Genomic DNA, 11,282 nt, shown 5'->3' with positions numbered 1-11,282 from the left:
GGGGTCCCGATGGCCCCCACGTGCCTGAGGCCACAGTGGGCAAGGAGCAGTTGAGAGCCGATGACACCCCCTCAGAGTGAGGACTGTGCCTGGGCTGAGCTCAGGTGTCTGGGCCTCTCCCCAGGTTCACACCAGACGTTCAGGTCAAGAATAGAACACAGCTGCCAAGCACAGGTCTGCTAAGACACTGACTCTCATCACCACGCTGTCACTGTCGTGTGGCTGGATGGCTTTCGATGCATCCGTGAAGACCCAGGGTGGTAGGGCTCCTGCTCACAGAGCGTCACAAGCCGGGGAGGAAGGGGCAGCCGCAGAGCTCCTGGCCCCTTGCGTCTGCCACCCGCACCCTGAGGGAGGCCAAAGGAACCACCCCGACGGCTGGTGTTGGCATTCAGACTCCTGGGCCCACCCGCAGTGAGCAGATGCTACTGTTCAGGGCTGACTAAGAATAATTACCAGTCCCCTGGTTTTCAATCTGGACCTTTTTTATTTTTCCATTTAAAGTTTTTGTTGTAAAATAACGATTTACTTGTAAAAAGGGACACAACTCAAAGATTCATGAAGGCCTTCCTCCCCCGAGGTCATCAGCGTTAACCACCAACTAGATTCCTAGCTCATCCCTCTGCTCACGAGAGCAGCTGACACCTGGTGGGACTTGCATTGATACACACGTGACGGCTCTGTTCCTGTCACTGCAATGTGCCCATCTCATTTTTCTACAGGTATTTAGACATGGACCTAAGTCTTATTTTAGTAGTTGCGTAACAGTCCGTAGCTTAGATCTACCACAATTAACTCGACCATTCCACGTGTGACGGACATTTGGTTCCATTAGCTTTAAGCCACTACTTTAAGACAATGATGCACCCATCCATCTTTATGAAAACCTGACACACTGAGGCAGGTGAGAGGGTGCGTCCTTGGTAAGTTTAATAGGTGTTGCTGGATTGTTTTCCCAAGGAGTCGTATCAATTAGGCTCCAGCAGTAGTGTGTGCGCATGCCACCTTCTCCACATCCATGCCCGCACCGGCCTTTGGCAGCCTTAGCTGGGCCCATCACATGTAGATGAAGACGGGCATGGTGCCTTTCCTTCTATGCTGGTTGCCCGTTGTGGCTCGGAGGCTATTTGGTTTTCCTCTTGTGGAATTATCTGTTCATACCCTTTGCTCACTTCTGTTCGTCAATTTGTAGGAATTTTTTTTTCTATGCTAGAGATAGTTAACCCTTTGCGTGTGAGGCACAAGTATCTTCCCCAGTCTACCTCTGGTGTTTTTACCTTAATTATGGTTGTTCCGTCACAGGAAATTTTATATGATTTTGAAGCGATACCTATCTTTTGCGTTTTGAAAAAGAAAGGATTCCCCACCCCAGAGTAGTACAACCATCTCCTAAGTATAAACGTATGAGTGTGTGTAAATTTTAATACATTTAGCACTTACACCTCACGTTGTAGGAGATCATCAACAATCAGAAAATGAAAATGTAAAGGTATTGTATGCAGTCTTACTGAAAAAACTAAAATGAAACACAAACTATAAATTCTCTTCAAGAAGACACAGGAGAATGTCTCTGGATTTGGCAATGAGTGTTGGAGTATGATACCAAAAGCTCAGTCTGTGAGCAGAAGAAAATTGAAAAACTGGACTTTATCAAAATTAAAAGCATTTGCTCTGTAAAAGACACTGCGAAGGGAATGAAAAGACAAGTCATAGACTTGGAGAAAATGTTTACATGTCACTTCTCTGGTCAAGGACTTTTATCCAGAATATGTAAGGAACTGTGGCAACCTGACAGGGAAGCTAACAACCCAGTTTTAAAAATGGATTACTAATAAGCTCATGAAAAGATGCTCAATTCAATCAATACCAGTAGTTGTTAGGGAAATGCAAATTAAATCCACAATGAGCTACCATTATACCCATGTTAGAATGACTAAAAGTTTTAAACGGTGTCAGTTTTGGATATTTGGCAAAGAATAAGGTTAGAGCCTTACTTTTCACTTTACATTAAGAAAAGAAAAAAGAAATCGAAGCCTGACAATACCATATGCTCATGGAGATGCACAGCAACTAGAACTTTTACATGTTGCTGGTGAGAATGCAAAATGGTGCAGCCACGTTGGAAGAGGGTTTGGTGGCCCCTCATAAAGTTCAACATACATTTTTATCTTGTGACCGATTGGTCCCTGTCCCAGTTATTTACCCAAGTGAACTGAAAATTTACGTTCAGAAAAACCTGTACATGAACGTGTATAGCAATTTTGCTTACAGCTGCCAAAACCAGGAAACAACTAAGATGCACTTCAGTAGGTGAATGGATAAACTGTGGTACATCCATACAATGGAATTCCATCCAGCAATCAAAGAGATGAACTAATGGTTCATGCATGCAACGACACAGATGAATCGCAAATGCATTTTGCTAAGCAGTGAAAGAAGCCAGATGCAAAAGGCTACATATTATATGATTCCATTTATATGACATTCTGGAAAAGGCAAAACTCCAGGGACATAAAACAGATCAATGGCTGCTAGTGTTTAGAGGAGGGGGAGTACTTGACTTCAAAAGAGTTGCACAATGGAATTTTTAGGGCTATGGAACTTCTCTGTATGATGTTGTGGTGGTAGGTACAATGACTCCAGGCATTTGTCAAAACCCATAGAACTGTACACCTCCAAGAGTAAATTTTACTACATGCAACCCCCGCTTCCCCGCCAAAATAAGCCTTTTGGAGGATCCAGGATGGAAAGCATACTGTCACGAGTGAATTCTGTATTACGAATACATAACACAGCACTAAACGGAGAGGGAAAGAAGGAGCTGGACTATGAAGTCTTGGGAAACAATCTTTTGATGGGATATGTTTAAAGTAAAAAAAACCAAAACAAAACAAAACAAAAAACCGTCATAAACACAGTATATTCTAGTTGGTAAGTTTGTTTCTCATAGGGGTACTGCAGGTACACTTGAGTTAAATAAGTAAATAACTATAGATAGCGGGAGCCAGGATTCTCAATGTCAGAAAAAAACGTAACCGACAGAGTTGGGGGTTGGCGAACGGAGCCCTGTGGTCGGAAATACCAGTATGAACTTACATTGAGTTTAACGTAGACACAGATAAATACAGATGTACGTGTACACTTGGGTTATTCACATACATACATTTCCTAGCTCTGTCCGCTGAGAGGCCCTCGAAGCAGTGACCAACTGTGGAGCAATGAGCACCTAGTGCCCAGATCCTGGTTTCTAAATCCCATTCTCCAGTAAAAGGAACCAGGGCTCTCTGACAGAATGGTGATTCTAGGGCTAGGGCAGTGGAAATATAAGATAAGCCTGAAGTATTGTCTAGTGTTAGAAAGGAAAGAAATGCTCAAAAATAAATAAATGAAAAGGATGAGGGCACATCAAATGGACACAGGAACTAACCCGAAAGAACTCTCAATCCAGTGACCAAAGCTAGAACAATTGGAGCAACAAAATAAATAATATTAAAAATATTATACAGAATCCTATCAAACATTTAGAGAAGAGCTAACACCCATCCTTCTCAAACTCTTCCAAAATACAGCAGAGGGAGGAACACTCCCCAACTCATTCTACGAGGCCACCATCACCCTGATACCAAAACCAGACAAAGATGTCACAAAAAAAACTAGAGGCCAATATCACTGGTGAACGTAGATGCAAAAATCCTCAACAAAGTACTAGCAAACAGAATCCAACAGCACATTAAAAGGATCATACACCATGATCAAGTAGGGTTTATCCCAGGAATGCAAGGATTCTTCAATATATGCAAATCAATCAATGTGATACACCATATTAACAAATTGAAGGAGAAAAACCGTATGGTCATCTCAAAAGATGAAAAAGCTTTCGACAAAATTCAACACCCCTTTATGGCAAAAACCCTCCAGAAAGTAGGCACAGAGGGAACTTACCTCAACATAATAAAGGCCACATATGACAATCCCACAGCCAACATCATTCTCAGTGGCGAAAAACTGAAACCATTTCCACTAAGATCAGGAACAAGACAAGGTTGCCCACTCTCACCACTATTATTCAACATAGTTTTGGAAGTTTTAGCCACAGTAATCGGAGAAGAAACAGAAATAAAAGGAATCCAAGTCGGAAAAGAAGTAAAATTGTCACTGTTTGCAGATGACATGATACTATACATAGAGACTCCTAAAGATGCTACCAGAAAACTACTAGACCTAATCAATGAATCTGGTCAAGCAGCAGGATACAAAATTAATGCACAGAAATCTCTGGCATTCCTATACACTAATGATGGAAAATCTGAAAGAGAAATTAAGGAAACACTCCCATTTACCACTGCAACAGAAAGAATAAAATACCTAGGAATAAACCTACCAAGGAGACAAAAGACCTGTACGCAGAAAACTATTAAGACGATGAAAGAAATTAAGGATGATACAAACAGATGGAGAGCTATATACCATGTTCTTGGATTGGAAGAATCAACACTGTGAAAATGACTATAGTACCCAAAGCAATCTACAGATTCAATGCAATCCCTATCAAACTACCAATGGCATTTTCCACAGAACTAGAACAAAAAATTTCACAATTTTTATGGAAACACAAAATACCCCGAATAGCCAAAGCAATCTTGAGAAAGGAAAACGGAGCTGGAGGAATCAGGCTGCCTGACTTCAGACTATACTACAAAGCTACAGTAATCAAGACAGTATGGTACTGGCACAAAAACGGAAATACAGATCAATGGAACAGGACAGAAAGCCCAGAGATAAACCCATGCACCTACGGTCACCTTGTTTTTGATAAAGGAGGCAAGAATGTACAATGGAGAAAAGACAGCCTCTTCAGTAAGCGGTGCTGGGAAAACTGGACAGCTACATGTAAAAGAATGAAATTAGAACACTCCCTAACCCCATACACAAAAGTAAACTGAAAATGGATTAAAGACCTAAATGTAAGGCCAGACACTATAAAATTCTTAGAGGAAAACATAGGAAGAACACTCTATGACATAAATCACAGGAAGATCCTTTTTGACCCACCTCCTGGAGAAATGGAAATAAAAACAAAAATAAGTGGGACCTGATGAAACCTAAAAGCTTTTGCACAGCAAAGGAAACCATAAACAAGACGAAAAGACAACCCTCAGAATGGGAGAAAATATTTGCAAACAAAGCAACTGACAAAGAATTAATCTCCAAAATATACAAGCAGCTCATGCAGCACAATATCAAAACAAAAAAACAATCCAATCCAAAAATGAGCAGAAGACCTAAACAGACATTTCCCCAAAGAAGATATACAGATTGCCAACAAATACATGAAAGGATGCTCAACATCATTAATCATTAGAGAAATGCAAATCAAAACTACAATGAGGTATCACCTCACACCGGTCAGAATGGGCATCATCAAAAAATCTACAAACGATAAATGCTGGAGAGGGTGTGGAGAAAAGGGAACCCTCTTGCACTGGTGGTGGGAATGTAAATTGATACAGCCACTATGGAGAACGGTATGGAGGTTCCTTAAAAAACTAAAAACAGAGCCACCATATGACCCAGCAATCCCACTCCTGGGCATATACCCTGAGAAAACCACAATTCAAAAAGAGTCATGTACCACAATGTTCATTGCAGCTCTATTTGTAATAGCCAGGGCACGGAAGCAATGTAAGTGTCCGTCGACAGATGAATGGATAAAGAAGATGTGGTACATATATACAATGGAATATTACACAGCCACAAAAAGAAACGAAATTGAGCTATTTGTAGTGAGGTGGATGGACCTAGAGACTGTCATACAGAGTGAAGTAAGTCAGAAAAAGAAAAACAAATACCGTATGCTAACACATATATATGGAATCTAAAAAAAAAAAAAAAAAAAAAAAGGTTCTGAAGAACCTAGGGGCAGGACAGGAATAAAGACGCAGACATAGAGAATGGACTTGACGACACGGGGAGGGGGAAGGGTAAACTGGGACGCAGTGAGAGAGTGGCATGGACATATATACACTACCAAATGTAAAATAGATAGCTAGTGGGAAGCAGCCACATTAGCACAGGGAGATCAGCTCGGTGCTTTGTGTCCACCTGGAAGGGTGGGATAGGGAGTGTGGGAGGGAGAGGCAAGAGGGAGTGGATATGGGGATATATGTGTATGTTTAGCTGATTCACTTTGTTATTACAGCAGAACCCAACACACCACTGTGAAGCTATTATACCCCAAAGAAGATGTTATAAAAAAAAAAGACTTCAACAGGAAAAGAAAAAAAATATTATACAAAATAATAGTATTAGATTACAGCTCAAAAAAATAAATATTCCTGAGTCCATACTGATATAAATCAACAGATAACTGGAAGAGAGGGATAAATCTTCCTTATGGAAGAATTCCAGATAATAAATGTAGAAAGACTGAGGGGAAAAAAACCACCATTAGAACACCACAGTGATATTTGCTACAGGCAAGATCCAGGGATGAATGCTAAAGTTAGTAGGTGAAACTTTAAGGAGAAACTTCAAAGTATCTCCTCTCAAATATTTATTCATTGCTGTGGTGGTTTTAACATATGTTCACCAACGCTTTGATATTCTCTCATGCAGGAGGTAGACCGTAACTCCCCTCCCCTTGGGTGTGGGCAGGACCTGGTGACCCACTTCTCATGACCAGACTGGAAAGGGAAGAATACTAAATAAGGCTGGCTGATACCACCTTAACCAAGTGGGTCAAGGTGAACAGTACCAGTGACAAACCATGTTGATGTCATGTTCCCTGATATGGTGCAGTGAGAAAAGCACCTCACTTCTGTGGCATTCTTCCCCCCAAACCCATAACACCAGTCTAATCCTGAGAAAATAGTGACAAACCCAAACCGAGGGACACTGACGCCTGACTGGTATTCCTCAAAAGTGTCAAGGTCGGGGCTTCCCTGGTGGCGCAGTGGTTGGGAGTCCGCCTGCCGATGCAGGGGACACCGGTTCGTGCCCCGGTCCGGGAAGATCCCACATGCCACGGAGCGGCTGGGCCCGTGAGCCATGGCCGCTGAGCGTGCGCGTCCGGAGCCTGTGCTCCGCAGCGGGAGAGGCCACGACGGTGAGAGGCCCGCGTACCGCCAAAAAAAAAAAAGTGTCAGGGTCATGAGGAACAAGGAGGGACCAAGATTTGGCTTCATGGATCAGAGGAGACTAAGCAGACCTGACTAAATGCAATGATGGATCCTGGGACAGAAAAAGGACATTAGTAGTTAAACTGGAAGAATCCAGGTAAATTAACTAAACTGTAGCTTAATTGCTAGTGCTGCCGAGTGTTCATTTCTTAGTGTTGCTAACTGTACCGTGGTTTTAGAAGATGCTAACATTAGGGGAAGCTGGTGAGAGGACAAAAAAACCTGTACTATTTTTGTCTCTTCTGTTAAAAAAAAAAAACAAGCTTGTATACAGTGGTACAAAAAATTTTTAGTACGTAATTAAGGACATACAAGAACTCTAAGGAGAAATTATAAAACCTTAACAAGCAACATTCAAGAAGACATAAATAGTGGAGAAACAGCTTTTGTTCCATTGACTAGAAGACTCAATAGTGAAAAGATTCTCCCCAAATCTTAATAAAAATCCCACGGTTTCTGTGTTGGAACCTTGGCAAGCTGATTCTAAAATTGCTCTGGAAGTGCAAAAAGCCAAGAATCCACAAAATTCTTGAACAGCAACAAGGTAGGAGGACTTGCTCTACCAGACATCGTTACCTCTTACAAAGTAGTAGTCATTAAGGTGGTGTGGTGCTAATGCAGAAAGAGACAAACAGCCCAAGGGGACAGGGTTGACGGTCCAGAAATAGCCCCCACACATCTGGATGCTTGCTGTGTATAAGAGGTGGCCTGCACATAGTGGGGCCTGCACATAGTGGGAGGAGGTGGCCTGAAGTCCAGGCATAGCTGGCTGTCCACATGGGAAGAAGTCTGACTTGGACCCTTACCTCACACCGTACGTCAACATTTCATTCTTGGCATTCCAGGCAATTGAAGACTAATGAAGAAAAGTAAAACTATAAAGACTTTCTGACTGAACCTAAAAGAATATATTCATGACCTCAGGGTTTGGAAGGATTTTCTAAAATGTAAGCAGTAACCGTAAGGGAAAAGACTGATTAATTTAACTACAATTAAAACTGAGTCCTAATCATCAAACAACACATTTAAGGGTCAAAAGACAACCACAGAAGAAAAGTATCCGCAAAATATAACGAATTCCTACATATCAATAAGACAAATGTTAGCAACTTAATGAAAAATGGGGCAACAGACAAACAAGCACAGCGCAAAAGAGGAATCCAAATGGCCGATGAACATGTGGAAAGGTGTTGTGCCTGACTAGCAATCAGAGAGATGTAAATAAACTCAGGGAGCTCACAGCCCATGGGGGCGAGGGCAGACTTCCAGCAGGAAACCGCACAGACATTACTTAGTCACACCCTGGAGAAGGGCTCCGAGTGAAGGGCTGTTTGCCCGTGACATTCTCGCAGAGCACAGGAAAGTGACGGGTAAGTCTTGAAGAATGCGTGTGCATTCAAAGGCTCTCAGGTCTGGGACCTGGCGGGAACATTTGCAGCCCCCATTTTAGAGATTCGGGGCTGAGATTCAAGTACCCTGGGTTATATTATTCAGTCGTCAAGTGACAGAGGTAGAACTTCATCCAGGATTCAAATGTTCTTTCACCAAAAAAAAAAAAAAAAAAAAAAAAAAAAAGGAAAGGAAAAACGAGCACAAACACATATTTCTACGTCTGCATCACTTGTATACAGAAGGAAGGAACAGCAGAGCAGTGGCTGGAAAGTGGGACTGCTTTCCAAACATCCGAGATGACAAGTGCCATCTCCAAAGCCCCAGGGCCAAGGGTGAGCCACCTGACCCCTGACAAAGGCCCAGCCCTGGTGTTTTAGGAAATTAAAGTGTGCACATCAGTCGGCTGCTGGGAGCGGGTGGGGCCTGCACCTGCCAGAAAAGAATGTGTGAAGTTTGGTTTAATCCTGAGAACAGCACAGAGGGTCCCCGCAGCAAGGGGCAAAGAGAGGGGCTCCACAGGTTGCTTTCTCCAAGTCAACAGGGATGGCACTGCTTTGCACAGCTTCTGTGTCAGAGACTGTGGGGTATGCCTCCCCCAGCGCAGGCAGGCAGCAATCAAGGCTGCAGACCCTCCCCGTTACCCACCTGCAGTCACAGCCTGGTCAGGCCCCTGCAAGAAGGTACAGGGAGTGTGGCAGGGGCTGGGGGGTAGATGTGAATCCTTGGCAGACACAGTGGCGCGCTGCCCCTTCGGGCAAAGCTCTGTGCTAAGTGCTGTGTCCCAAGAGACCTGGCTTGTCACCCCCAACTTCAAGGAGACTGAGATGGGTGTTTTACAAAGACGTGCAAAAAACCACAGCCCTGGCCTCGCAAGTGCAGAGCGGGCCGGGCCCACGGTGGACTCATCAGGGCAACTCAACTGGACACCCAGGCCCCGAGGAGGGCACCGGAGCTACGCTAGGTGAGCCATCTGGAGTGCCAGACCTTGGGAAAAAGAGCACTGCATCCTGGCGACAATGAAGCCACACTTTCATAAGACAATCCCAGTTGTCAATGCTTTAATTCCTTGGCTGCCTTTGCCTTGTCAAGGCCAGAATCTGGGCCTAAGTTTTCAGGGCAGAACAAAACAATTTTGTTTTCTAGGAAAATGGGAGGTCTGGGATGGCGAACGCAGCCTCTGGCGTGGCGACTACCACAGCTGGCGACACCGGCTGCCAAGTCTCACCCTCTCTCCAGAGAACAGGAACCAAACAGCGCAGCATTTTTCCTTCCAGCCAGTGGCCCTGCTTAATAGGGTGATTTGAAAATATGGGCACAGAAAAAAGACTGGAAGGAAATTGATCAAAATATTAACTGTTTGTCTTTAGGTGAAGAGACTGGATGATTTCCATCTCCTTCCTTATTGCGTTCTATCTCGGATGGTACTTTCTCAAGTCAGGAAGCAATGTTTTGTGGAAGTCCCCCACATCTGTGCCTTGCCCCGTCCCACGGTCCTGCACATCTCGTCCTGGAGTGACATCAGAGTATGTCGGAGCACCCTTTGTCCTTCCACCTGGCCTGGAACTGCCCACGTGCCTGAACAGAGCCCCCTCCGACCACGAACGTCCCCAAAACCTGCTCCCAGGAGCACCTGGTCTCACTTCTTTCGACTTTCCATCGAGCCCCTGCCCCCTGCCTATTCCAGCAAGTCCAGCTTATCCCCAACACTGGGACACACTTGGCTTCCACAAGACGCATGGAGGGAATTCCCATTTCCCCATTTTCCGCTTCAGTCATGACCTCATTTCATTGTCACGGCAACTCTGTGGGGTGGCAGCTTTGATTCCCATTTCTAGACGAGCAAACAGGTTAAAAAGGCTAAAGCTCATGCTCTGGGTCACACAGCCTAGGCCAGGACTCCTCAGCACCAAGTCAAACTTGCTGTAAGGCCCCAGCCCATGCCCACTGCCCTCTGCCCCCAGGAGAGTCCCCTCTGGTGTCTGGGTCTTCACCTAGCCCTCCCGCTGGTGACTGATTAAAATCCTGCCTAATCTCCCAGGTGTAACCCAAGTCCTTCACAAAGCTTTCCAAGGCTCTAGAGACTGTCCCCTCGTCCGGCTGGGTGCAGGGCTTATGTGTGCCTGGACCGCAGGTCTGTGTATGTTCCTTGGCACGGGGACCTCGCCTTCCACCTCCCCCGTATCCCTCCGGGGCCTGGCACAGGCGTGTTCCCCAAGCCAGCTCTCTCCACAGGGATGAACAGAAGCTGCCCCCGTCCTTCCCAAGTCAAAGCCCCTTCCCCCCCCCCCCCCACCCCCAAATCCACCCCCTCTTGGCGGATTTGCCAAAGCCCTGCAGATCCTGCACTGTGAACGAGAACCCCCTCCCCAGGGCATCCGGACAGCTGCAGCCAGACCCTGCGTGACATTGCTGAGCCTCGGCCCCAGGTCTGTGCCAGCTGCCCATGCCCGGCTCGCAGACCACGAGCCAGCACTGCCGCGTCGCCACCTGTGTCTCCACTCAGAGGCGAGAAGTAAGGGACACGGACAGAAAGTGTAAAAGCCATTCCCACAACAGCTGCCAGGAACAGGGCAAGGAGCGGAGTGAAAATGCACATTCACAGCTGGCGCCCAGTTCCGCTTCGGAAAATCCCTTGCTTGAGTGGACTCCTGTTGTTTCTGCCTGCCCAGCAGCTAGGCCTGGCTTCTGGGAACAGCTTCTCGAATCTTCCTT

At 45.2% G+C, this 11,282-nt stretch overlaps 1 protein-coding gene across 1 annotated transcript in view; it reads right to left on the bottom strand.

Moving 5' to 3' along the window:
• The window catches only part of KCNQ1 (potassium voltage-gated channel subfamily Q member 1), a 359,111-nt gene that overhangs the window by 188,745 nt on the left and 159,084 nt on the right, over positions 1–11,282 (bottom strand). The window lies entirely within an intron of this gene.

This window comes from Lipotes vexillifer, unplaced genomic scaffold (assembly GCF_000442215.2).
Source record: "Lipotes vexillifer unplaced genomic scaffold, Lipotes_vexillifer_v1.1 scaffold1094, whole genome shotgun sequence".
In the NCBI taxonomy this organism is placed as follows: Eukaryota; Metazoa; Chordata; class Mammalia; order Artiodactyla; family Lipotidae; genus Lipotes; species Lipotes vexillifer.
Note: the sequence above shows the minus strand (reverse complement) of the source record. Positions and strands in the feature narration are given on the sequence as shown.